The sequence below is a fragment of the Hyla sarda genome, chromosome 3, assembly GCF_029499605.1.
Source record: "Hyla sarda isolate aHylSar1 chromosome 3, aHylSar1.hap1, whole genome shotgun sequence".
NCBI classification, from domain to species: Eukaryota; Metazoa; Chordata; class Amphibia; order Anura; family Hylidae; genus Hyla; species Hyla sarda.
Window position 1 is genome coordinate 145,091,580 of NC_079191.1, and position 27,696 is coordinate 145,119,275.

Here is a 27,696-nt window from a genome sequence, read left to right on the forward strand (position 1 = left end):
GCTCCGTGCCTGAGATCCAGGCAGGAGCAGTCAAGCGCCGATAATGCTGATCACAGGCGTGTTAATGCACGCCAGTGATCAGCATAGGAGTTCAGTGTGTGCAGTGTTATAGGTCCCTATGGGACCTATAACACTGCAAAAAAAAAGTTAAAAAAAAGTGTTAATAAAGGTCATTTAACCCCTTCCCTAATAAAAGTTTGAATCACCCCCCTTTTCCCATAAATAAAATAAAACAGTGTAAAAAAAAATAAAAATAAACATACGTGGTATCGCCGCGTGCGTAAATGTCCGAACTATAAAAAGATATCATTAATTAAGCCGTACGGTTAATGGCGTACGCGCAAAAAAATTCCAAAGTCCAAAAAAGCGTATTTTGGTAACTTTTTATAACATTAAAAAATGAATAAAAAGTGATCAAAAAGTCATATCAAAACAAAAATCATACCGTTAAAAACTTCAGATCACGGCGCAAAAAATGAGTCCTCATACCGCCCCGTACGTGGAAAAATAAAAAAGTTATAGGGGTCAGAAGATGACATTTTTAAACGTAAAAATTTTCCTGCATGTAGTTATGATTTTTTCCAGAAGTGCGACAAAATCAAACCTATATAAGTAGGGTATCCTTTTAACCGTATGGACCTACAGAATAATGATAAGGTGTAATTTTTACCGAAATATGCACTGCGTAGAAACGGAAGCCCCCAAAAGTTACAAAATGGCGTTTTTTTTTTGATTTTGTCGCACAATGATTTTTTTTTCCGTTTCGCCGTGCATTTTTGGGTAAAATGACTAATGTCACTGCAAAGTAGAATTGGCGTTGCAAAAAATAAGCCATAATATGGATTTTTAGGTGGAAAATTGAAAGGGTTATGATTTTTAAAAGGTAAGGAGGAAAAAACGAAAGTGCAAAAACGGAAAAACCCTGAGTCCTTAAGGGGTTAATAATTGATTAAATAACACCTCCCCCCCCCCCCAAATAAGAAAAGGAAAAAAGCCAATTCTGCCGCATGGCTTTTTTTGGCCAAAAAATGCTGCGGCCAGATGTTAGCTGTAAATCAATGAGAAATCACAAAATTCTTTTTCCACGTGGCGTCTTTTCAGTTTGGCGTTTTTTTTTATCCTTTTGGCGTTTTTTCACTTTATTTTTGGCATTTTTCAGCTCCTTGGCGGTTTTGCAAAATCGCAGCATGTTGAGCCTATGGCGTTTTTTCCTCTGAAATCGCGGCATTTTTCTCCCATAGAAGTCTATGGGAGTAAAAAAAAGCCAAGAAAAACACCATGTGGGTTTTAACTTTGGCATTTTTACAGGGGTTTTTATTCTGTTTTGGACTTTAGTGATCCAAAAAAGTGATGGAGATACTGTTTTTAATAAAATTTTGTAGTGTACCATTAAAAGAAATAATAAAAAAGATACAGTAGTGATGGAAAAATTGTATTTAACGAAATGTATCTTTTTTATAACAAAAATTGAATTAATTTTTAAACAGGGATCAATTTATGTGGGCGGGCAGGGCACTAAAAATATAGCCGACAATAATAAAATGTAGTGTGTGTGTGTGTTTTTCACTTTTTTTTCATTATTTTTTAGGTGGTACTACTACTCCGAGCATGGAACACACACTGTTCCATGACGGGAGTAGTAGTTCCTGTACTAATTGACAGATCGCCCCGGGTCTGTTGCGATTAGAGATGAACAAATTTACAGTAATTCGATTCGTCACAAACTTCGCGGCTCGGCAGTTGATGACTTTAGCCTGCATAAATTAGTTCAGCTTTTATGTGCTCCGGTGGGCTGGAAAAGGTGGAAACAGGCCTAGGAGAGTTTCCTAGGGCTGTATCCACCCTTTCCAGCCCACCGGAGCACCTGAAAGCTGAACTAATTTATGCAGGCTACAGTAATCCACCGTTGAGCAGAGAAGTTTGTGGCGAATCGAATCACTGTAAATTCTCTCATCTCTAGTTGCGATCTTTCTGTATAATTTATAGATGCAGCTGGCCGCTCTTCTATGGTCCCCTGCACTGCCGTATATACACACCTATTCATATTTCCCGCAGAGAGCTGTGATTGGCCAGATGGTTCCAGCCAATCACCACTCTCTGTGGGAAATATTAATAGGTGTATTGGACCATATTAAACAACAAAACAAATTAAAAAAGAAAATAACTTTCTCTGTAGTATACAGCAGCTGATAAGTACTGGAAGGATAAAGATTTTTAATATAATTAATTACAAATCTGTTGAACTTTCTGGCACCAGTTGATTTTAAGAAAATTGTTTTCACCCAGAGTACCCCTTTAAATAGGCTGCTAGGCCATACAGCTGAGGCAGAATGCATAGGAATTCAAAAGGTAGGGCAGGATAAGTGTCGTGTTGCTTAACAACTAAACATAGACACTAGGACCTGCTGAAGTAAGTAACACAAAGTATTTGCAATATGTGAACTGCCATTCCATTGGAAATATATTGAACTGAGGTAACCAGGCAGAGCAATTGGCTATGCCCATCAGTTTCATAGACATGGAAGTCAGCAGCAGAGTGCATTTGTGACTATCACTCCATTCAAACTTCCTTAACCCCTTAAGGACCAATGCAAATAAATCTGTATGCCCCTGAAAGACCAGGCCTGTTTTTTCAAATCGGGGATGTCTGTCTTTATTAGAGAATAACTCTGGTAACGTTTTGCCAATCACGATAATTCTGACATTGTTTTTTTTTCACAAGTTGTCCTTCATGTACATAGTAAAAGTAAGCCGATATCATTTGTAGTTTTTTTTTACAATGCAAAAAATGATGAAATTTTTACAAAAAATTAAGATTTTTTGCTATTTTAACACTAATTGGTTGCATATATTTATACTTACTGACCAAATAGTTCATGAAACTTATACTTTCAGATGTCTACTTTATTTTGACGTCATTTTTTAGTTTTTAATTAACATTTTAAATTAGTTAGAACCCTAACAATTTAACTTGAAATTTTGAAAATTTGAAAAGTACATCTTTTTTTGTGTGCTATGCAAGGTTTGCAGAAATTAAAAGGTAGTAGAACATAGGAACACCCCCCCCCAAATGACCCCATTTTAAAAACTAGACCCCTCAAGGTATTCGCTAGGGGGTACAGTGAGTATTTTAACACCATAGTTTTTTGGCAGGAATTATTACAAAGTCAGTGTTAAAAATTCGAAATTTGCAATTTTTCACAAATGCATCATTTGGGGGGCATATTTTTTGTACATCACTTCTGATATTGAAAGAAATGCACCCTATATTTTATTTAGCTGCTTGTCCCATGTTCGGAAATACCCCCGCTTTGGCCATATATGGTTCCTTGGCCGCATGGTAGGACTCAGAAGGAGAGGAGCGCCATTTGGCTTTCAGGGCAGAACAGTACCCCCACCCCCACAAGTGACCCCATTTATATACCGCACCCCTACAAGTTATTGGTTGGTCGGCTGGCAGTAGAACGCGTCTGTCTGTGACAGTTAAGGCTCCTGATGGATATATCCGCCATGTTGTGGGAATAAGCACCCGCTCATGGCGAATATATCCATTACTGCTGCGGCTGGGTAGCTCAGTGTGTCCGCTCATGACTGCTGGCGGAAAATCCGCCGCTATGAGTGGACGCACAAAGCTACCCAGCCGCAGCAGCGAGCTCATTACCGTGACTGCTGCATAATGTGTAGGATCACGTGGCGGACATCCGCAGCATATTACATGCTGCGGATGTCCGCCAATGCGATCCTACACATTATGCTTTTTTTTTAAATTAGATTCATTTAATAAATGTATTTTTAATATATATTTTTTTTACACTTTTATTACATTTTTATTTATTTTTACACTTTTATTTTATTTATTTATTTTTACACTTTTTAATGCTTTGGAATACTTAGTATTCCAAAGCATTGGAGTTATATGCTGCCTGCCAGTTTTCACTAGCAGGCAGCATATTTCACTGGCAGGCAATACCCAGGGCAGACCTGGGGGTCTTTGTAGGACCCCCGGCAGCCCAGGTATGCAGCAGCACCCCGCGATCGCGATGCGGGGTGCTGCAGGAGAGACAGAGGGAGCCCCCTCCCTCTGTCAGAACTCTTTACAGCGCGCGGTCACTTCTGACCGCGGCTGTAGGGGTTAAACTGTCGAGAGTGAAGTGAACTTCACTGCCGGCAGTGCGGCAGGCCCCGGCCAGCCGCGGACACACACAGCACCCCGCGATCGCGATGCGGGGTGCTGCAGGAGTGACAGAGGGAGCTCCCTCCCTCTGTCATAACACTTACAGCCCGCGGTCACTTCCGACCGCGACTGTAAGGGTTAAAACTGCCGGGACCGAAGTTTACTTCGGTCCTGGCAGTGCAGCAGGGTCCCGGCTGTGTGATACAGCCGAGTCCCTGCCGCGATCTCGTGGGTGTACTGGGCAGCACCCACGAGAAGAATGGACGAGTATAGACGTCCAGGTGCGGGAACGGCCGCCAACCTGGACGTCTATACTCGTCCATGGTCATTATCGGGTTAAACTAGGAAGGTCATGGCCACCATTCTAATGTTTGTGGGGGTTCAGGAGCGCTGCCTCCAGTTTTAATTATCACCTAAATAATGGGTGTGACTTGATATATTCCACCAGTATAGGGCCAGCTATAGCTCTTGCTTCTTCCATGTTCCCTGCTCATGTTCATCATCACTGACTTTATCTTTTCCATTTTTCTGCTACTCAGATTGGCTGTTCTTATACACTCCAGTTCTTCTATTTTGCTCATCATACCCAGCGGCTGCAATCTACTCTTATTTATGATCTCACCCCCCTTTCTCAATGCCTGAGAAATAAGGTTTCTTGAGGTCCGTCCACACTACAAACATTCAGTTGGCAAAATGTAGCTTCCAGCAGAGTGCTATTGTTTTCAATGGGATTCTACTGCTCTGTGCATACCGTGGAATTTTTGATAGATACATACGTGTATACTTGCTAAAATTATCTCTAACTTTAGCTATAATCAGACCTTGAGTGGCTGATGTGATCTGTGTTATGTGCTTTATCAGACACATCTTTGGTGATTTTGGTGATTTTTCACCTGTGTGTATTTTAATCCAATTGGTGATTAATATCATCTGTGTTTTTGATTTTGTTGTACCCTTGTTTTATGGGCTCGAAATAAAAGTTATATTTTAATGGTCTTGAATTCTGTGATATTATTCTGCCAGACTGCATTGCCGCAGCAGAATTCCACCAATGGAATGGATGTCTACCCAAAGAAATTACATGTTTATTCTGCCGGACTGCATCGCTGTTTATGAGATAGTACAGATCCAGGTGGCCCCACTGCTGATGATTTTAGTGGTGCCTGCTGCAAGAAGAATTCTGGCTACAGAATTCCGCTGGCTGTATGTTCACACTGTAGATGTGGTCTTACTTGAGAACACAGGTAATGTATTGCATGTGTAGTGGTTTCAAGGGTCTGACCTGGCTTGCTGCTTGCCATAACCTTCTGCCTGTTACCTGTCATGACTAACATTTGCCTGCTCTGATATTTGCCTATCCAACTACATCTTATGCCAACTCCTACAGTATCATTCTTGAAAACATCAGTTGTCTTCTTTAGAGAGTACACTGGATGTACCAAAAGGAGGAACCTTTTGTGGAATCTCCACTATAGATGAACGAGTGGCTTTTGAAACAATAAATTTTAACATAAATCTGCATTGAAAGTGTTAAGGCGGAGAGTTGACTGACAGTTTCTACGCCCCTTGACTAGTTGGTGAGTGAAAAATCAAAACCCTAACCAAAATCCCAAAAACATAAAAATAACCTCCAAATAATTTTCTATAAAAAAAATAATAATAATAATAATAAAAATTTAAGGAATGGTTGACTGAGGATGGGTAGAGGAAAATGTCCCTCTGCTATTTTACATCCAGTATCTGGTGATGTGCACAACCACCTGAACAACCAGGTTGATGAATACCTAAGCTGTACCCTTTCTCTGACAGACGCCATGAGCCCAGAGCCCATGGACTTCTGGGTCACCAGATAATGCCATTAGCCAGAACTTGCTTAGTTTGCCATGGGTGTTCTCTTTCGTCCACCCTTCAGTGTAACATAAAAGAGAGTGTTCAGCACGGCAAGTGGGGGATTTAGCCCTAAGTGAACAAGATTGTCTGCCAGCAACATGGAAACATGTTTGTTAAAAGGAATAAGGCATAGATCAGTGAGGAATTTAAACCTCCTGTGCCAGATATCACCCCTGCTGTTCTCTGGCTACAGCTTCCACTGATCCACACTGCCTGCTGTCTACTAGCTTTCATAACTACCACTAGTCCATCACTGCCTGCTGTCCTGTCCGCTGGCTACTACAACTATCACCTGTCCATCTCTGCCTGCTGTCCGTTGGTTACTACATCTCCCGCCAGTCCATTGCTGCCTGCTGTCCTGCCTGTTGGCTACTACAACAACCACCTTTCCACCACAGCTTGCTGTCTGCTGGTTACTACACTCTCACCAGTCCACCACTGCCTGTTGTCCTGTCCATTAGCTACTACAACTTTTACTAGTCCACCACTGCCTGAGGTCCTGTATGCTGGCTACTCCAACTACCAGCCACTGCTGCCTGCTGCCTGCTGCCATGTCTGCTGGCTACCAAAATTATAACCAATCCACCACAGCCTGTTGTCTGCTGGCTAAAACTAGCACCAATCTATCTCCAGTAATGCCTACACAACCCGTGATCACCCCCAAAAAAAATTTTCAGCCTTTAATACAAAAGTGGTTTCTTCACTATTTTGGCACACCAATCCTGGTGCAGGTCCAAAAAGGAGAATTTTTGGAACACCTGGAAATATCCATTGCATCTTAACTTGCCAGACTCAAAACCTGTTGCTACTCCCAAAAAGGAAGAATTTTTAGAACACTTGCTTTTTCTGATACCTCGGTGTGCATTTTAACTCTGGCACTAGGGATACTTTATGACACTTTAAGTTAGTGTTAAACCGCATACAAAATCAGCTAGTGAAGTATGGTTTTTGACAAGTTGTTAGTTTCCATAGGTTATCACTTGTCTTCATAACTTTGACAATAACTTAGCCTTGAATCCACTTAATAACAAATGTTATACATACTTAGTACAGGACTTTGCATTGCTGGTTTGCGTAGAACTTGTCAATTTTTCTGCAGAGGCCTGAATTGAAATTTCGCTGTGTGCACGATGCAGCAGAATACCAATTAAATAAATGGGAGTCTAAATTGAAGAGAATAAAGAGAATTTTTATGTAATTTTTATCTAATTTAATTAGAATTTATTTAAATTTTTTAAGTAGACATTCTGGTGAGCATCGAGCTGGCAGTCCTCTGCCAGGTGAGATACCACCTGTTCCAGCCCCTGCCTCTCAGCGCCCCCCTGTCTGTGAATGTGCAAATGTTTTATTTAATCAGTTATGGTTCATTTAAATTTAAGATTTAATAATAAAATGTGTGGTTACAAAAGACCAAATCCAACAAAGGGGTCACATGTCACATGGCGGCACAATGACAGAGCCTAGAGATGGCAACAGCATGAGGAGACTATATTCTGGCAGAATGACATAGCCTGGAATTGGCAGCAGCAAGAGGAGACCATATAGTGGCTGAATGTCACAACCTGGAGTTGGTGGCAGCATGAGGAGACCATAGGGCCTCACAATCCCTAAGATTAAAAGAAGATTTTTAAATTGAAGTTTTATGGTAGCTAGTGCTACCTTAAACATTTTTAAGTAATGTACAAGCAACATGAGTAGACCATTGGTGGCTGAATGACACAGCCTGGAGTTTAGAAAGAACTGTGGCCTGCATTGCAGCAGAAAATGCTGATGCATTCAGGCGTTCTCCTCGTAAGTGTAGATCAATCCAGGGTCGGATGTAAGTCAAATCCAGAGTGGGAAATGATATGGGCAAAAGGATTTTATTTGACATAAGAGAATAAAAAATAATAAAAAGGCCGTAACATGGGGGTGGGACAACGCGTTTCGAAAGGCGTGATCCCTTCTTCGTCAGGTCACGCCTTTCGAAATGCGTTGTCCCACCCCCCATGTTACTGCCTTTTTATTATTTTTTATTCTCTTATGTCAAATAAAATCCTTTTGCCTATATTATTTCCCACTCTGGATTTGACTTACATCCGACCCTGGATTGATATACACTTACGAGGAGAGCGCCTGAATGCACCGGCATTTTCTGCTGCAATGCAGACCACGGTTCTTTCTATTCCCAAGACCGCCTAGGATCATCCTAAGACGGGGAAGGTGACGTGGCAGCACTCCTAAGCTTCTCATTTACTACGCTATATGGTGTTGTACCCGCAGTACAACACCCAAAGGTGAGCAGAATTGTCTCTCTTCACATTCATTCTCAGTTACTAGGAGTAACGGCCCATTGTTGCGCTCTTTTTCTGTTTCCTTTTTATCCATAGTTTCTCACAGCCTGGAGTTTGCGGCAGCAAGAGGAGACCATATAGTGGCTGAATGACACAGCCTGGAGTTTGAGGCAGCATGAGGAGACCATATGGTGTCTGTATGACATAGCCTGGAGTTTGCGGCAGCATGAGGAGACCATAACGTGGCTGAATGACACACCCTAGAGTTTGTGGCAGCATGAGGAGACCATATGGTGGCTGAATGACACAGCCTGGAGTTTGCAGCAGCATAAGGAGACCATATAGTGGCTGAATGGCACAGGTTGGAGTTTGTGGCAGCATGAGGAGACCATATGGTGGCTGAATGAAACAGCCTGGAATTTGTGGCAGCATGAGGAGACCATATGGTGGCCGAATGACACAGCCTGGAGTTTGCAGCAGCATAAGGAGACCATACAGTGGCTGATTGATACAGATTGGAGTTTGTGGCAGTATGAGGAGACCATATGGTGGCTGAATGACACAGCCTGGAGTTTGCAGCAGCATGCGGAGACCATATGGTGGCTGAATGACACAGCCTGGAGTTTGCGGCAGCATGAGGAGAACATATGGTGGCGGAATAACACAGCTTGGACATGGCGGCAGCATGAGGAGAACATATGGTGGCAGAATGAGACAGCCTGGAGCGACCCGGTGACAGAGTGGTGCGGTGGGAGGTAATACCAGTACCAGGTGACGTAGGTGGGTGAAAATAGGTCTGATACTGAGGAATGTTTGTAACTGGGGAGCCGCACCTTACATCTGTTTTGCGCTATCCATATTTGTGAAGTGTTGGTGTGGCACCATGGTCAATCTACTCTGATGCATCAGGCATTGGTTGGTGGAAATCCTGGCTGATCCATGCCTGATTCATATTCACAAAGGTCAGTCTCTCTACATTTTTTATGGATAGACGAGTTCTCCTTGGGGTGGCTATAGCCCCCACCACACAAAACACCCGCTCTGATGACACACTACTGTCCGAACAGAACAGCTTTTCCAGGGCAAACTCTTCTAGTTGCAGCCACAAATTAAGTTTGGCTGCCCAGAAGTCCAGCGGATCTTCAAGATGTGTTGGCATGGGCATGTCAAGGTATGCCACCAAATGCTGGTTCAGGTCCTGCTCCAAGTCTTCCTGCTGATGATGACTTGCTTCACTATGTGGGTGAAGAAAGGTACTCATCAGCCACTGTAGACTCAGGCTGCTGCTGATGGAGCTGGTACTGCTCCTGCCATCCCACCCCTCCTCAGCAGCCATGGCAGTGGAAGATGAGCGCAGAGGGCCCCCCGAGTCAGACCTGCAAGATGATGGATGATGGAGCTGATAGGCATCGGCCAACTGACTACGTAGAGAGTCTCTGTAGTAGGTCAGTTCGTCCTCCCTTTCAGTGGGTGTAAAAAAAAGGCCCCCATTTTGTTCTGGAAGTGAGAGTCCAATAAGGTGGGGAGCCAGAAGTTATCCTGCTGCCGAATGGTGACAATTTGGCTGTCACTACGCAAGCAACTGAGCATACATCGTGCCATTTGTGCAAGTGACTCGGAAGGACTCCCTGCCTCAATCTCCACCTCATACTGCCACAGTGTGTCTGGGTCCTCTGTCTCGCCTTCCTCCTAACCCACTAGCTCCTCTGGCTGCTCCTGCTCCTCCTCCTGTCAGATGACTAGAAAAACTGCCCATTTTGTGAAACCTAAACTGTGCTCCACTGTGCCCCTCCCCTCCTCCTTCTCCAGTTCAGCTCCCACAGGGCTCATGTGTCACTAGTGCCCTAACCAGCCATAGTTTCCAGCATGTGTTCTAGGAAATGAAGCAGTGGAATGACATCGTTCATCCCGTAATCCTAGCGGCTGACTAATAATGTGGATTCCTCAAAGGGCCCAAGCAAATGACAGGTGTTATGTATGAGCTGCCACTGGTTGACATTCAACTTACACAGGGTAGTCCCTCTATCCGATTGGATCATCAATAAATCAGTAATGGCTTTTCTCTGTTCGTATAGTAAGTCCAACATATGGAGGGTGGAACTCCAATGTGTGGCAATGTCGCAAATCAGACTACGTTGGGGAATACCATTCTGATGCAGCAGCTCAAGGAGGGTGTGCTTTGCAGTGTATGAGTGGCTGAAGTGCATGCAAAGTCTCCTTCCCATTGTTAGGATGTTTTGCAAATGGGGGGAACACTTCAGGAATCGCTTGACAATGAAATTGAACATGTGTGCCATGCAGGGCCCATGGCTCAGCCTTCCTTTTCGCAGGGCAGACAAGATGTTCTTCATGTTGTCAGTCACCATGGTTCCCATTTCCAGTTTTCGTGGAGTAAGCCATGCTCCGAGTTCTTTATGAGTGACTTTTAGCAGTTCCTCCCCTGTGTGACTCCGTTCACCAAGGCAAACCATGTGAAGAAAAGCATGACACGCCCGTGCCCTGCACACATGGTGTGCTGAAGGGGCAGTGAGACTTGTCTGTGCAGTGGAGGCTGAGGAAACGGTGGCGGATGAGGAGGTGGAGTTGCACACTGTCATATGACAAATGACCTGAGAGCGTGGAGGAGGAAGTGGAGGGATCAAGTTGCTGTTGTGGCTGTGCAGGAACCACATTCACACAGTGGGCCGTAAAGGACATGTATTGTCCCTGACCATAGTTACAGCTCCAGATGTCGGCGCTGTCGTGCACTTTGGTACACACTGACAGGCTAAAGGACAGGCCCACCTTCTCATCCACAAAATTGTGTAGGGTTGGTACTGCCTTCTTCGCAAAGAAATGATGGCTTGGGACTCTACACCTCGGCTCGACACAAGCCATCAGTTCTCTGAAAGGTGGTGGAGCATTGGCTGGCTGAAAAAATGAGTGGCATGCCACTGGGTGAGTGGCATCCCCCAGCATAAGATACTTCTGTAGGGGAGGGAACAGCATAGGACAGAGGCAATGGGAGGACAGGGACCGCTCCCAGGTCCTGTCAACTTACTGTTGACTGGGGTATCAGATGTCACTTGTGATGAAGTGGATGACCGTGTTAACCAATCAATGATGGCAGATGGGTTGCCGCTAGCTGATACTGGGAGATCAGGGCTCTCGCTGCGACTCCTGCTGCTTCTCGCCCCTAGTCTGCTGCGACCTCTGCCTGCGCCTGATGAATTTAGGCCTCTGCCACTTCTCTGTCCTGGCATTTCTCTGCCTGACATACTTAGTGCGTATATGAGGGGAGTACAATATGCTCCACTACGCTTAACAGGATTTGTCTAGAACAGCAACATGTGTTTACTTTTGGCTGTCCTTTCAGTACTCTTAAAAAAGTATTTGTGTACAACACCAGATGGTAAGTACTTTTGCCTGGCCTTTCACAGTATCTAGGCCCTTTAGACGGAACAAAATAGTACACCACCTAGATTTACGTATGTGCTATGCACTTAAGAGGAACAGAAAATGCGCTACAATACGCTTAAAAAAGTATTTGTGTACAACATCAGCCAGTGAGTACTTTTGCCTGGCCTTTCACAGTATCTAGGCCCTTGAGACTTTAACAGAAACAAAATAGTACACCACTTAGATGTACGTATGAGCTATGCACTTATGAGGGTAGAAAAATATGCTACAGTAAGTTTAAAGTATTTGTTTATAACACCAGCCGCTGAGTACTTATGCCTGGCCTTTTACAGTATCTAGGCCCTTGAGACTTTAACAGGAACAACATAGAACACCACTAAGATGTATGTATGTGGTATGCACCTATAATGGCAGAAAAATGCGCTACAGTATTCTTAAAAAAGTATCTGTGTATAAAACCAGCCAGTGAGTACTTTTTCCTGGCCTTTTACAGTCTCTAGGGCCTTGAGACTTTAACAGGAACAAAATAGTACACCTTTAAGATGTACAGATGTGGTATGCACTTATGAGGGCAGAAAAATGCGCTACAGTATGCTAAAAAAAGTATTTGTGTACAGCACAGCCATGAGTACTTTTGCCTGGCCTTTCACAGTATCTAGGCCCTTGAGATTTTAACCCCTTAAGGACCAAGTGTTTTTCTGTTTTTGCACTTTAATTTTTTTCCTCCTTACCTTTTAAAAATCATAGCCCTTTCAATTTTGCACTTGAAAATCCATATGAGGTATTATTTTTTGTACCACCAATTCTACTTTGTAATGACATTAGTCGTTTTACCCAAAAATCTTTGTGTGACAAAATTGAAGAAAAAACACAATTTTGTAAATTTTGGGGGCTTCCATTTCTATGCAGTACATATTTCGGTAAAAATTACACTTTAGCTTTATTCTGTAGTTTCATATGATTAAAATGATACCCTACTTATATAGGTTTGACTTGTACTTTTGGAAAAAATCATAACTACAACTGCACGAAAATTAATACATTTAAAATTGTCCTCTTCTGACCCCTATAACTTTTTTATTTTTCTGCTTATAGGGTGGTATGAGGGCTCATTTTTTGCACCGTGATTTTAAGTTTTAATCAGTATCCTTTTTGTTTTGATTGGACCTTTTGATTGCGTTTTAACCCTTTTTTTATGGTTTAAAAAGTGACCAAAAATATGCTATTTTGGACTTTGGAATTTTTTTTGTGCCTACGCCATTGCGGTTTAATTAACAATATATTTTTCTAGTTTGGACATTTATGCACGCGGCGATACCATATATGTTTATTTTTATTATGTTTATATATTTTTATATGGAATTTGGGAAAGGGGGGTGATTTAAACTTTTAATAAGGAAGGGGTTAATGTGATTGTTTTAAAAATTGATAAAACTTTTTTTTTTTACACTTTTAGTCCCCTTACAGGACTTTTAGGAGGAATCATATGATTCCTCATACGGATCACTGTGGTTTCATAGAACCACATTGATCTGTGCGCTCTGCGCTCAATTGATTAAGCCTGGTCCTGCCAGGCTTTATCATTCTTAGCACTGGAGCCAGCACAGGAGCAGAGGTAAGCCCTCTAGCTACCTCCACAGTGGATCGCCGATCGCACTTCGGTGGGGCCAAACACCCCACTGGACCACCAGGGATGGGATAAAGGCACCTTTAGACGCCGTTGTGAGCTTTGACAGTGGCTATCTAAAGGGTTAATAGCCAGCCACGGCGATCGCCGCATGTCGGCTATTAACGCAGGCCCCCAGCTACAAGAATCAGCTGGGGGCCGGCCGGTCTGACGCAGGCTTGAGTTGGGAGCCCGCGTCATGTCCAGTTAACTGCACATGGATGGGCATAAACATCTATGGTCGTTAACAAATTAACAGGAACAAATTAATCACTTAGATGAACTTATGTGGTATGCACTTATGAGGGCAGAAAAATGTGCTACAGTACACTTAAAAATACTTATGTTTACCTGTGTCCCAGATTCCAAAATTCATTTATAATCAGAAATTGTCAGAATACCACCTGACATTCAAAATAATAAAATGATACATACGTTCTCTGAAGAAAAGGATCCTTCATTAGATGACAATATGAGTATTGTGTGTAACAGTGACAAAGTATTTGTGTAGAACTCCAGTGGGTTAGTACTTTTGCCTGGTCTTTCACAGTATCTAGGCCCATGAGACTTTAACAGGAACAAAATAGTACACCACTTAGATGTATGTATGTGCTATGCACTTATGAGGGCAGAAAAATGCGCTAAAGTATGCTTAAAAAAGTATTCGTGCACAACATCAGCAGTACACACCACTGCTGCAGCACACAGTCGCTGTGCACTACTCCCAAAGTTGCACTTTCTTTCTCAATATAACTCCCTTCCCTATCAGTGCTTCTAGGGAGAATTTGTGCTTGAGTTGAATCGCTGCTGTTCTCCTGTGCAACACACTTCTGTCTGTAATGGAACGCTGTAGGCAGTGACTGGGAGGAAAATCACTGCAGTAAGAATGCTTTTCTGTGAAACACACACTACTCTCTTTGTCTCTCTATGTGCAACAGAATGTTGGCTTGACTAGGAAGTGAATCGCTGCTGGAAAAAGCTTTTCTGTTCAATACACAGCGCTTTCTGTCCATAGCTATCTCTCTGCAGTGAAAGGCTGAAGTGACTGGCCTCAATATGGCTGCCAATTATATAGGGCTCTGACATCACAGGGGGGGCTGGCTGCTAATAGGCTGCATCCTGCATGTGATTCAGGGTTATCCCTCTTACCCTTTTTCCCGCTTTCCCAGGATTCCTTGCCCCATGTGGTCACATGTGGATCTGGCATTTTAGATTCCCGGGAGCCTGGACTGCACTAAATGGAGTTTAATGAAGCGATTCACATGATTGCAAATCAAATTTTTCTTGAAATTCATAACGAATTCGGATTTGTCATATTCGATTCGCTCATCCCTAGTGATAAGTTATGATCTTGTGAAAGCCCCTTCACATTTTCAGGAATCAGGTAGTGAAATGGAATATCTGAAATATATTTGGTTTCTGAGTCCTTATTACATTCGGCATAAAGAGTTCACTCAAGAATAGTTAAAACTACACTAATTATCATTCTACCTTGATATTCTGTGACAATGAGCTATGATGCGGTTAAATGAAATATTAATTTACAGGCTTACTAACACATACATTCACTTCAAACACCGTTTCCCTTCTCAAAGACAACCATTACTTCAAACGTTTACTCTATATACATCAGTCACTCCACTCCCACACATCAATCTTCCACGTTGCTCTAGGGAGTATTTTAATGCATATTTTAAACATTATCACTCAATTTGATTTCTTCACACTGCAATATCTTATACATGATGTCGATATTAGTTCTCTTGCAACTCATGTAATGCAGAGGTTGACTACAACAGTCATAAAAAATGTTTCTCAAGGGCAACAAAGTGGCATACAGACAGATTGAGCATGTTTTTTTCTGGACAAGGTATACACATAAAATTTACTTGAAAAAGTAAACACTCTTTAAAGTGTGTTATTGAGATGATGCTGTAGTGCTTAATAGCAGTGAATGGCAGCAGCATAAACCTCTTGACGTCCCAGTACATTTTGCTAATTGCAGACAGCAAGTTCATGAACTGAAGGGCACGGTAATTGATCGCATCCCATAAACCCTGCGGGTAGCAACAAATAGAATATTTCTCTGTAAAATGATATTTTGGATATATTACACTGAAGCACCTAGGCACAAGACTCAAATATTCTCCTTTTTGCTTCTTAGAAGAACATGGTATCATATTTTCATTTTTTTTAATTTTATTTTATTTAGTCCTGTGCCTCATTGTGTTTTCTTTTATTATTTACTAGTGAGTTATCTGGTATGAATACATTTATTTGCTTCCATTACAAAAGTATATAGTTTGGAATTTCTCCTGTTTGTGGTTAATGTATGACTCACAAGGCTTTATTTACATGGGAAAACTGTTTATTTTGCCCCCAAAACAGGAGACCATATTACAGAGTAATGCAGATCTACATGGCAAATCTTGACCATACGCTGTAGTAGCAATCTACAAATCTGTAACCTATCAACACATTGCTATCTACAATTATTTTGTGCAATTTTCAGTGTCTAGGAGCTGTCCAAAATTTTCTATGAGGGATAGAATCTAATGTACAACATTACATTGCCATTTGGTGCACAAAACTGTGCACCTAGTTTGGTGTCCCGGTACCGTATTACATACAGTACCTTGGTAGGGGTCCCCAAAGTCAGAGTTCCTAGGAACCATGTGGTCCTCAGATGTAGTCTTCCCCTAGTCACCCCTTAGATAGTGAATATATTGTTAAGGTAAATGTGTATAAATGTATATAGAAAGTGTACTTACCTTGCACTAGCGTCGCAGGACCTGTGGGTCACGTGACGAGGCTTTAGTCTCTATGGTTAATGCAAAGGACCTTTGGAGGTTCATAGGCCATGTGATACCCACAATGCTTTGTGAGGCTGATTGACAGATGGCGTTGACCAATCTTAAAACGGCCAGCCCTTGCCCAGGGAGCTGCGGACATTATTCTCTCTCTTGGGTTGCTGTCACTGAATGAGGTAGGACCTCCGCAACTTTCAACTACAATTACTAGGCCAAAGCCTTGCGGCCTCGGCTGAATTACACAGTGAGTTCTTCCAAATTCTCCGCAATTATTGGCAAGGACCCTGGACCTAAACAAAGCCCTAAATCCAGCGGATCTGCGCATACTAAATTCCTACAAGTTAAAGAACTTACTAAAAGTCCCAACCAACGGTCAATCTCAGCCAAGCTGTTCATAGACTCTGTTACAAAGACTGTTCTTATGTTCGCATGTTACAGAAAATCTTCAGTAAAGTTTATGCAAGTTTTCAGCGAAGCTCTGGTTGTGGACAATACTTTATTCTGCAAATACCTATCGTCCTTGGGAAGGGTGGTGATAGGCCAAGTCATACAGCATTTAATCCTCACCCTGGTGTCACGACTGACAAGGGTTAATAACACCCTTTATAATCTGCACAGCAACATCCCGACCACCATTCACACCCACAAGGCGACCACCACACTAGCATGCATGCTACACTTTAAAAGATTAAAAGAAGGGGGTGGGGAGGTGCGCGTGAAAAAGAAGCAACATTCGTAAAATGATTTACCCATTATGGAAAGGGACTATGGGAAGTAGGCTTCTATCTTCCTTACATATATACTTGCATAGCTAACTACCTGGTTACCTACTTATCTACTTACCCAGCTACCTAGCTATTTACCTAGATACCAGGCTACTTACCTACCTACATAATTACCTACCTACATAAGTAGATAACTACCTACATAGCCATCTAACTACTTAATAATTAACATACCAACTTACCTGCCTTACTACCTACCTACCTATGTACCTGCTTTTGAGGAACAGTTTATCTATGTATCTCCCCAGGTACATAGATGATATTTTTATCATTTGGACTGGTAATTTAACAGATTTGTTGTCTTTCCAGGATTATTTAAATAGCAGGCTATTGGACATCAGCTTCACTCTGACACACTCAACTCAATCTGTCAGTTTCCTAGACGTCTTGGTAACAGTAGAAAATGGACATTTAACAACTGACTTATTTACTAAGGACACAGACAGGAATACCATACTCAGGTATGATAGCTGCCACCCAGGGGCTATGGTCAACTCCTTGCCCTACAGCCAAATGCTGCGGGCAAAGAGGATTACTGACACCCCTGAAAAACTGAACAAAGCACTTGACCATATGACCTTTAATTTCAGACAAAGAGGATATCCACATGAGCTTTTAGAGAGACAAAGACGGAGAGTGACAACTGGCAGAGACGGACAAGGACTTACAAAGACACAAAGCAGACGGATGGCATTTGTAAGTACATACAATGACCTATCACCAATGATAGCAAAAGTTTTGCGTAAGCATTGGCATCTACTAAGTGTATATGAGAATGTCCCTGAATTTGTCTCTCCCCCTCTTATGTCATATAGGAGGACGACAAATCTCAGAGATAAACTCGTGGTGGCTGACATTTCAAAAAAGACTGGGGGAATACAGAAATATATCTCGGTGGACAGAAAGGGTTGCCTTCCCTGTAGAGTGTGTGTCAATTGTAAATACTTAGTGAAAGGTGAAAAATTCCAACACCCTATCACACACCTTGAGTATCCTATCAGGTATTACCTTAATTGCAATTCTTCATATGTAATTTATGTACTATGGTGCCCATGTGGTCTTATCTATGTAGGTGAGACCACATGGGACATAAAAACCCTAATAAACCAACACCGGTACACTATTCAAAAAAAGAAAACGGATCTCCCGGTGCCAAAAATTTTTTGGACTTGGGGCATAGTGAAGGTGAACTTAAATTCATGATTGTGGATCATATCCCCCCACTAAAGAGAGGGGGTGATAGGCAGGCACTATTGAAGCGCTGTGAACTTAAATGGATATTTGAGCTAGACTGTTTGAAGCCAAAGGGCTTAAATGTGGATTTTAAAATATCTTCAAGAATTGTGGGGAAATAGCGATCTTAAGATGTAGCCCATGTCCTCTTACATTAGTTTGAGTATACTCAGTATGATCTATAAAATATGAATATGTGTTTATAATATTCTAATTAATAAATCTTAATAATTATTTCTTGCTTTTTTTTACAGTGCACTAATGTGGAGATTCCCTCGCTCACCGGAATGTCTAGTGGAAGATATGTATTAATGTTATAATATTATTGTACACTAATAAAATTGTTGATATTGATACCATCTGGGTGTCGTCATATTCCTGAGGATGAGCCTCAATCTGAGTGGTGCACATCTGGGTCGTGGCAACTAGGATTCTTATTTAATTTTTTATTTTAATTTTTGTTCCATTCATAATTTTTTGTATATGCCTAGGGGTGAATTCACTGGACATAGAGTAACCGTGAGGGTCATTAGGTTGAGGTTGTAAGAACCTGACATCTCCGGATATCCATAAGATTGATGGTGACCGTTGAGATGCCGGGTTATATGTCTATGCATCCGACACTTCATTGTGCCGGGTGCTGAGTCAATATACTTACCTTACCTATCTATATCGCTTTAATACCCTGATTATGGCTATTAGTGGAATAAGGGCAGATTTGCCAGTCCTAAATATGCCCGCTGTGCACTTATATGTGCAGTATTAATGCACGGTATTCAGATATGGACCTTTTTTTTGCTTTTCCCATAAGTAAAATGGCCGCCGCACATATGCAGGTGATATGCGCGTGTGCCGGAATAATACACTACACTGTACGCAGGCGCAGTATGTAGTTGTTATGTTGCCATGGCGGTGGATGATGCACTTCCGGTAATGATGGCCCCAGCCGGATGTGGCGTAACGCAGATGAGACGGATTTGTCAGGTAGCGCGACAGACATGCGCATTCTTAATGTTTACAAGCCAGTAACACTTAATTCTGTACCGATGAGTGAGCGCTCCCATAGGCACTGTATACTTTGTTTTTAATTGTTTTTAATCATCACTTGGATGTTATGGTTTATATAATAATGTCCAATTAAGAAATATAGCACTACTGGATATGGTTATGATTTATAAAAATTTATTTTTGCACATTTATTATGTTTAATACATATCTACACAATATATGCATGTTGTTTGCAGTTTTTTGTATGAGAAATTTTGTATATTTTTGCACTCATTGTGTGATTATTGTCACTGATGGCATTTGATGAAAAAGACCAGAAGAGCTGGTTGAAACATTGTTCTGGACACTCTGTTTTATGGAATAAACCACCTTTGATTTTTCACCTATTGGATGTGTGCTGTGGATATTCTCTTTTTGTTTAAAATGGATCCCTGACCCGGGTCTGGACCTGCGAGCACCATAACATATTTGGCTTTTTTTGTTGGATATGCTGTTTTCCTACAACTTCTACCTACTTACATAGATACTTATCTACCTAATTACTAGATTTGTGCACTAGAAAAATTTTCGTTTCGTTTCGTTTCATTTTTTCATTTTGGAAATTTTTTTTCGGTTCGGTAATATTTTCGGTTTTGATTTTTCGGATACATTCGGTATTTGGTTGTTCGGTCTTATTTTTCGGATACCTTCGGTATTTGGGTGCATTCGGTAAACCTTTTTATTCTTTTTTGGACTTTAGCGATCCTCAAAAATTATGGAGATATCTTTTTTTATTAAAATTTCGTAGGGTGCCATAAAAAAATTATAATAAAAGAGATACAGTAGTGATGGAAACAATTGTATCTAACGAAATGTATCTTTTTTAAATGTTTTGAAATGGAAAGGGACTATGAATTGAAATGTTTATTAATTTTTAATTTATGTGAGCGGGTAAAGCACTAAAAATGTAGCCGTCAATAATAAAAATATAGTGTGTGCGTGTTTTTCCCTTTTTTTAAAAACATTTTTTAGGCAGTACTACTACTCCCAGCATGGAACACACCGTTTCATGATGGGAGTAGTAGTTACCTGTACTAATTGACAGATCGCCGGGGTCCCTTGGGATCCTCTTGTATAATATATAGATGAGGCAGCCGCCCCTACACTCACGTTTATATACACATATTCATATTTCCCGCTGGCCTGTGATTGGCCTGATGGTTCCAGCCAATCACAGCTCTCTGTGAGAAATAGGAACATGTGTATATATACGGCCGTGCAGGGGACCATAGGAGAGCGGCCGCCGCATCCATACATTATACAGGAGCATCACAGCGGGTGTCAGGAGTGATACCCACAATGATCTTTCCTTTACTACAAGTAATACTACTCCCAACATGGAGTACACTCTGCTCCATGCTGGGAGCTGTAGTACCTGCATTAATAGACAGATCGCAGCGGGTGTCAGAAGTTACACTCGCTGCGATATGTCTATTAATGCAGGTACTACAGCTCCCAGCATGGAGCAGAGTGTGCTCCATATTGGGAGTATTAGTACCTGCAGTAAGGGACAGATCCCAGCGGATGTCACTCCTCCTGACACCCGCTGCGATCGTCCTTATGTGAATGTCGGGATCAGCTGTTTTCAGGGCTACGGAGCCAGGAGAACAGCTGACGCTGAGCCGTAGGTATACATCGTATATCTACTGCCCAGCAAGAACTTACAGTGAGCCTGCAATGTGTATACAGTATACACATTGCTGGCTCACCTAACCCCTTGCTGAGCTGGGCGCTATGCGCAAGCCCAGCAAGGAAAAAATGAATTTACAATGCTGGACAGTGTAGGTTAACCCTTTGGGCGGTATACATTATATACAGCTATCTATAGATAGCTGTATATAGTGTATACAGAAGACGAAGTCTGCTTACTTCCCTCGAGTACCCGCAGGTCAGTGTAGCTCCGCCCCCTAGTGATGACTTCATTAGGGGTGGAGCTACAGAAGGGAACTAGGCTAGTTAATCTGAAGCTCTGTTCACATTGTCCGTTTTGTATAATGTGAACAGACCCTTCTGGCAGTGTCTACCCAAACAGGGATACTCCAGCTGTTGCTAAACTACAACTCCCAGCATGCCCAGACAGCCAAAGGCTGTCTGTGCATGCTGGGAGTTGTAGTTTTGCACCAATTGGTGGCTCCCTGTTTGGGTAGACATTGCAGTGCCAAAAATGTCATAACCAATTTTTTTGTGTTTTTTTTTCTTCTCGTTTCAGATCCGTGTATGCAGAGGATTACTGCGGATTCAATGGATTACAGCGGATTATTATTTTTTTCTTTTAATAAAATGGTTAACGAGGGCTGTGGGGGAGTGTTTTTTTAAATAAAATAATTTTTCCAATATGTTGTGTTTTTTTTTTTATTGAATTTTCAGGCTTAGTAGTGGAAGCCGGTCTTATTGACTGAATCCATTACTAGGCCAGGGCTTAGTGCTAGCCCAAAAAACAGGTAGCGCTAGCCCACAATTATTACCCCGGTACCCACCGCCACAGGGGTGTCGGGAAGAGCCGGTACCAACAGGCCTGGAGCGTCAAAAACGGCGCTCCTGGGCCTAGGCGGTAACAGGCTGGCATTATTTAGGCGCGGGAGGGCCAGTAACAATGGTCCTCGCCCACCCTGGTAACGTTAGGCTGTTGCTGTTTGGTATTGTGCTGAGAATGAAAATACAGGGAACCCTATGCGTTTTTATTTATTTATTTTAATTTAAAAAAAAAACGCATAGGGTTCCCCGTATTTTCATTCTCAGCACAATACCAACCAAACAGCAACAGCCTGACGTTACCAGAGTGGGCGAGGACCATTGTTACTGGCCCTCCCCAGCCTAAATAACGCCAGCCTGTTACCGCCTAGGCCCAGGAGCACTATTTTTTACGCTCCGGGCCTGTTGTTACCAGCTCTTCCCGACACCCCTGTAGCGGTGGGTACCGGGGTAATAATTTGGGGTCAGCGCTAGCTGTTTTGGGGGCTAGCACTAAGCCCTGGCCTAGTAATGGATTCAGTCAATAAGACCAGCTTCCACTACTAAGCCTGAAAATTCAATTAAAAAAAACACTCCCCCACAGCCCTCGTTAACCATTTTATTAAACGAAAAGAAAAATAATCCGCCGTAATCCATCGAATCCGCAGGAATCCTCTGCATACACGGATCTGAAATGAGAAAAAAAAATTGGTTATGACATTTTTGGAGCTGTCCGCTGGGGAGAGCACTCATGATGCAATGTCTACCCAAACAGGGAGCCACCAATTGGTGCAAAACTACAACTCCCAGCATGCCCAGACAGCCTTTGGCTGTCTGGGCATGCTGGGAGTTGTAGTTTAGCAACAGCTGGAGTCTCCCTGTCTGGGTAGACACTGCCAGAAGGGTCTGTTCACATTATACAAAACGGACAATGTGAACAGAGCTTCAGATTAACTAGCCTAGTTCCCTTCTGTAGCTGTGCCCCCTAATGACGTCATCACTAGGGGGCGGAGCTACACAGACCTGCCCGGTACTCGAGGGAAGTAAGCTGGACTTTATCTTCTGTATACACTATATACAGCTATCTATAGATAGCTGTATATATTGTATACCGCCCAAAGGGTTAACCTACACTGTCCAGCAGTGTAAGTTAACTCTTCCCTTGCTGGGCTTGCACATAGCGCCCAGCTCAGCAAGGGGTTAAGTGAGCCAGCAATGTGTATACTGTATACACATTGCAGGCTCACTGTAAGTTCATGCTGGGCAGTAGATATACGATGTATACCTACAGCTCAGCATCAGCTGTTCTCCCGGCTCTGTAGCTCTGAGAACAGCTGATCCCGACATTCACATAAGGACAATCGCAGTGGGTGTCAGGAGGAGTGACATCCGCTGGGATCTGTCCCTTACTGCAGGTACTACTACTCCCAACATGGAGTACACTCTGCTCCATGCTGGGAGCTGTAATACCTGCATTAATAGACATATCGCAGCGAGTGTAACTTCTGACACCCGCTGCGATCTGTCTATTAATGCAGGTACTACAGCTCCCAGCATGGAGCAGAGTGTACTCCATGTTGGGAGTAGTAGTACTTGTAGTAAAGGAAAGACCACTGCGGGTATCACTCCTGACGAGTGATACCCGCTGTGATGCTCCTGTATAATGTATGGATGCGGCGGCCGCTATCCTATGGTCCCCTGCACGGCCGTATATATACACATATTCCTATTTCTCACAGAGAGCTGTGACTGGCTGGAACCATCTGGTCAATCACAGCCCTGCAGGAAATATGAATATGTGTATATATACGTGAGTGCAGGAGACCATAGAAGAGCTGCCGCCGCATCTATACATTATACAAGAGGATCGCAAGGGACCCCGGCGATCTGTCAATTAGTACAGATAACTACTACTCCCAGCATGGAACAGTGTGTTCCATGCTAGGAGTAGTAGTACTACCTAAAAAAATGTTTAAAAAAAAGTGAAAAACACGTACACACTACATTTTTATTATTGTCGGCTACATTTTTAGTGCTTTACCCGCTCACATAAATTGATCCCTGTTTAAAAATTAATAAACATTTCATAATAAAAAAGATACATTTCGTTAGATACAATTGTTTCCATCACTACTGTATCTCTTTTATTATTATTTTTTTGTTATTAAAATGAATTCTTTACGTTCGTTTACGGATAATGAATGCATTTGTTATTTACCGCATTCGTTCGGTAAATAACAAATGCATTTGTTACTTTGTTATTCGTATTATTGTGGCTATTCAGGAATGTTCAAAATATGTTTTTGTGCATTCGGATCGGTCCGTATGTCCGAAAACTGTAAAATTCTGTGACTTAGACATTCGTGCCGAACCGAATTGCACATGTCTACTTAGTAATTACCTACCTGGCTACATTCTACATAGATAGCTATTTACCTATCAACTTGATTATGTAGCTACCTACCTACTTACCTAACTGCTAGCTACCTACCTGGATACCTATTTACCTAACTACCTAGCTACCTATCTACATAGCCAGCTACCTCCCTGCTAATGTATTTACATACTAGGTGGGATAGATTTATCTACTTATCTACCTAAGGATGTATCACTACCTACCTGAGGCGTTGTTTGCCTTTACAGCACCTTGCCAGGGGCACTAGGTATGCCTCTGCATAACACATGTGGTTAATGTGGGATTGTGGCCAGCTTATACACACCTCTAAATGGCCTTAGTCTTCCTTCAGACATTAGGGCAGAAATCTGGAGTAATCTGTGTAAATAAACGGCAATGAATGACTTGTGTCACATTTTTATAATTTTATTGGTGCATTCACATAACAGAATTTATGAACGGAATTCTGCTCAGAAATTTTGATTGAAAATGTGTGAATGTTTTTTCTTAAAATCCTATCACGAAAATTTGGGATCCTGGATCAAATGAAAGAATAAACATTTTCATTCTTTGGAGGAGCTATTCTGGGAGTTCTTACCATGGATTGATATTGGCGCTGGCTGCTGCACTCAAAATATCCATCTGAAATTTCTCTAGTATGATATTCCGGAGTGTGAAAGCGCTCTAAAACTCTTAGGCTGGGTTCACACTACGTTTTTGCCATACTGTTTTCAATCCGTTTTTCTAAAGAAAACCGTATGGCAAAAAAACGGATGGAAAAGTATGGAAAAAAGTAAACCGTATGCGTTTTTTTAAACAGTATACTGTTTTTAAAAGTGCATACAGTTCCGTCAGTTTTTATAGAAAAAAAAAACATACGTTTTTGAAAATTTTGTCCATTTTTAATGGGAGGGGTCTTGGGTGGGGACTTTAGGATTCAAATGCGCATGTGCAAAGTAAAAATGTATACGTTTTTCCCGTATGGAACCGTATACATGTGCGTTTCCCATTGACGTCCATGTTAAAAAAAAACATATGCGGTTGCAGTATGGTTTTTAAACCGGAGACAAAATTGTGGTCACACTATATACAGGGCAATTTGGGGGTTCCCATTGGGTTCCCATTGGGCAATCAGGGTCACATGGGTACTCTGCATCATACCTCCTAACAGATATTCAGTACAATCCTTAAAGGTACAGTGCAACATAATATAAATTAACATAACAAATATTACAATGAATGTCACAGCAACACCTGAAGCAATGTTTACCTGACAGGACGCAGTCTGGTACTGGGACACCACACTATTAATCTACAGCATAAGTATTTTAGTATTTTGCCCAAAAAAAAAAATGCAGTACAAAATGATAAATTTTACAAAAACAGCATTAAAAAATGCCATGAATTTCAAGCCTTTTTTATTTTTTTTTAATTTTTTTTTATAGACACATTAAAGGGGTACTCCGGTGGAATATAATATTTTTTTTTAAATCAACTGGTGCTAGAAAGTTAAACCGATTTGTAAAATACGTCTATTAAAAAATCTTTACCCTTCCAGTACTTATTAGCAGCTGAATGCTACAGTGGAAATTCTTTTCTTTTTGAACTTCTTTTTGTCTTGTCCACAGTGCTCTCTGCTGCCCAGAGCAGGAGAAAATCCCCATAGCAAACCTATGCTGCTCTGGAAAGTTCGTGACACGGACAAGAATTTTAAATAGAAGTCATTTACAAATCTGTTTAACTTTCTGGCACCAGTTCATTTAAAAAAAATAAAATAAAATGTTTTCCTATATTGAATACTTTGGAAAAATGGAAACACCTCTGGAACATTCTGATTTTGATGACAATTGGGTAACATATACAGCTCTTATCCAGTGCTTGTTTTTCTTTCCCTTAAGTAAACCTAGCAGGGACTGTCACTGTGGTTGGTGCCACCATGTTCAGGAGGTGGGTACTCCAAAAGACAGAGAAAGAAGGGTTGTTCAGAATGTAAGTATTATTCCCTCCCTCCCCCACCTCCCTCCTTTGACTATTCTTGTTTTACATTTTTATGCTGTCTTGGAAACTATTTTCATGAGTTTAATTTGAAATGAAACAAAAGTTACAGTCCTCAAGTAGTCTACAAAAGGAGGGGAGGGAGGTGAAAAGAGCAACAGAAAAAATAAAATAGAGTAGTAAAATATGAGATTAGAACAGATTAAAAATATGAATAAAATAGATATTTAATGAGAAAAAAATGCATACAAGAGTAAGCTTACTGTATATGGTAAGGAGTGACGCAGGGTCCTTGCGATACCCCTCCAAAATAACTAATGAAAACCAATAAAGATAGATATAAAAAATAAATGTATATAAAATAATGTTATGATAACATGATGTTATTTAAAAACAAACAAAACCACTTGACTTCATAAATGCTGTTACAACATCACATATCATCTGCTTTAAAGGATTTGTTAACAGCTTGAAACTGGTGTTTTAACAACATAAAGCCATCACAACCCATCACAACTAGAGATGAGCGAACTTACAGTAAATTCGATTCGTCGCGAACTTCTCGGATCGGCGGTTGATAACTTTTCCTGCATAAATTAGTTCAGCTTTCAGGTGCTCCGGTGGGCTGGAAAAGGTGGATACAGTCCTAGGAGACTCTTTCCTAGGAATGTATCCACCTTTTCCAGCCCACCGGAGCACCTGAAGGCTGAACTAATTCACGCAGGAAAAGTTATCAACTGCCGAGCCGAGAAGTTCGTGACAAATCGAATTTACTGTAAGTTCAATCATCTCTAATAACATGTGTAAATTAGTAGGCTGCAGAGCAACTCCTTGTGCCTGCAGCTCATTAAAGGGGTACTCTGGTGGAAAACTTTTTATTTTTTTCTTTTAATCAACTGGTGCCAGAAAGTTAAAGGGGTATTCCAGGCAAAAACTTTTTTTTTTATATTTATCAACTGGCTCCGCAAAGTTAAACAGTTAAATTACTTCTATTAAAAAATCTTAATCCTTTCAATAGTTATTATCTTCTGAAGTTTTCTGTCTAACTGCTTAATGATGATGTCACGTCCCGGGAGCTGTGCATGATGGGAGAATATACCCATAGGAGCTAGACAGCTCCCGGGACGTGAGTCATCAGAAAGCAGTTAGACAGAAAAAAACAACTCAACTTCAGAAGCTAATAACTATTGCAAGGATTAAGATTTTTTAATCGTAGTAATTTACAAATCTGTTTAACTTTCCGGAGCCAGTTGATATATAAAAAAAAGTTTTGGCCTGGAATACCCCTTTAAACAGATTTGTAAATTACTTCTATTACAAAATCGTAAGCTCTCTGCTGACATCATGAGCACAGTGCTCTTTGATGACATCTCTGTCCATTTTAAGAACTGTCCAGAGTAGGAGAAAATCCCCATAGAAAACATATACTGCTCTGGACAATTCCTAAAATGGACAGAGATGTCAGCAGAGAGCACTGTGCTCGTGATGTCAGCAGAGAAAATAATTTCCTCTGTAGTATTCAGCACCTAATAAGTACTGGAAGGATTAAGATTTTTTAAAAGAAGTAATTTACAAATC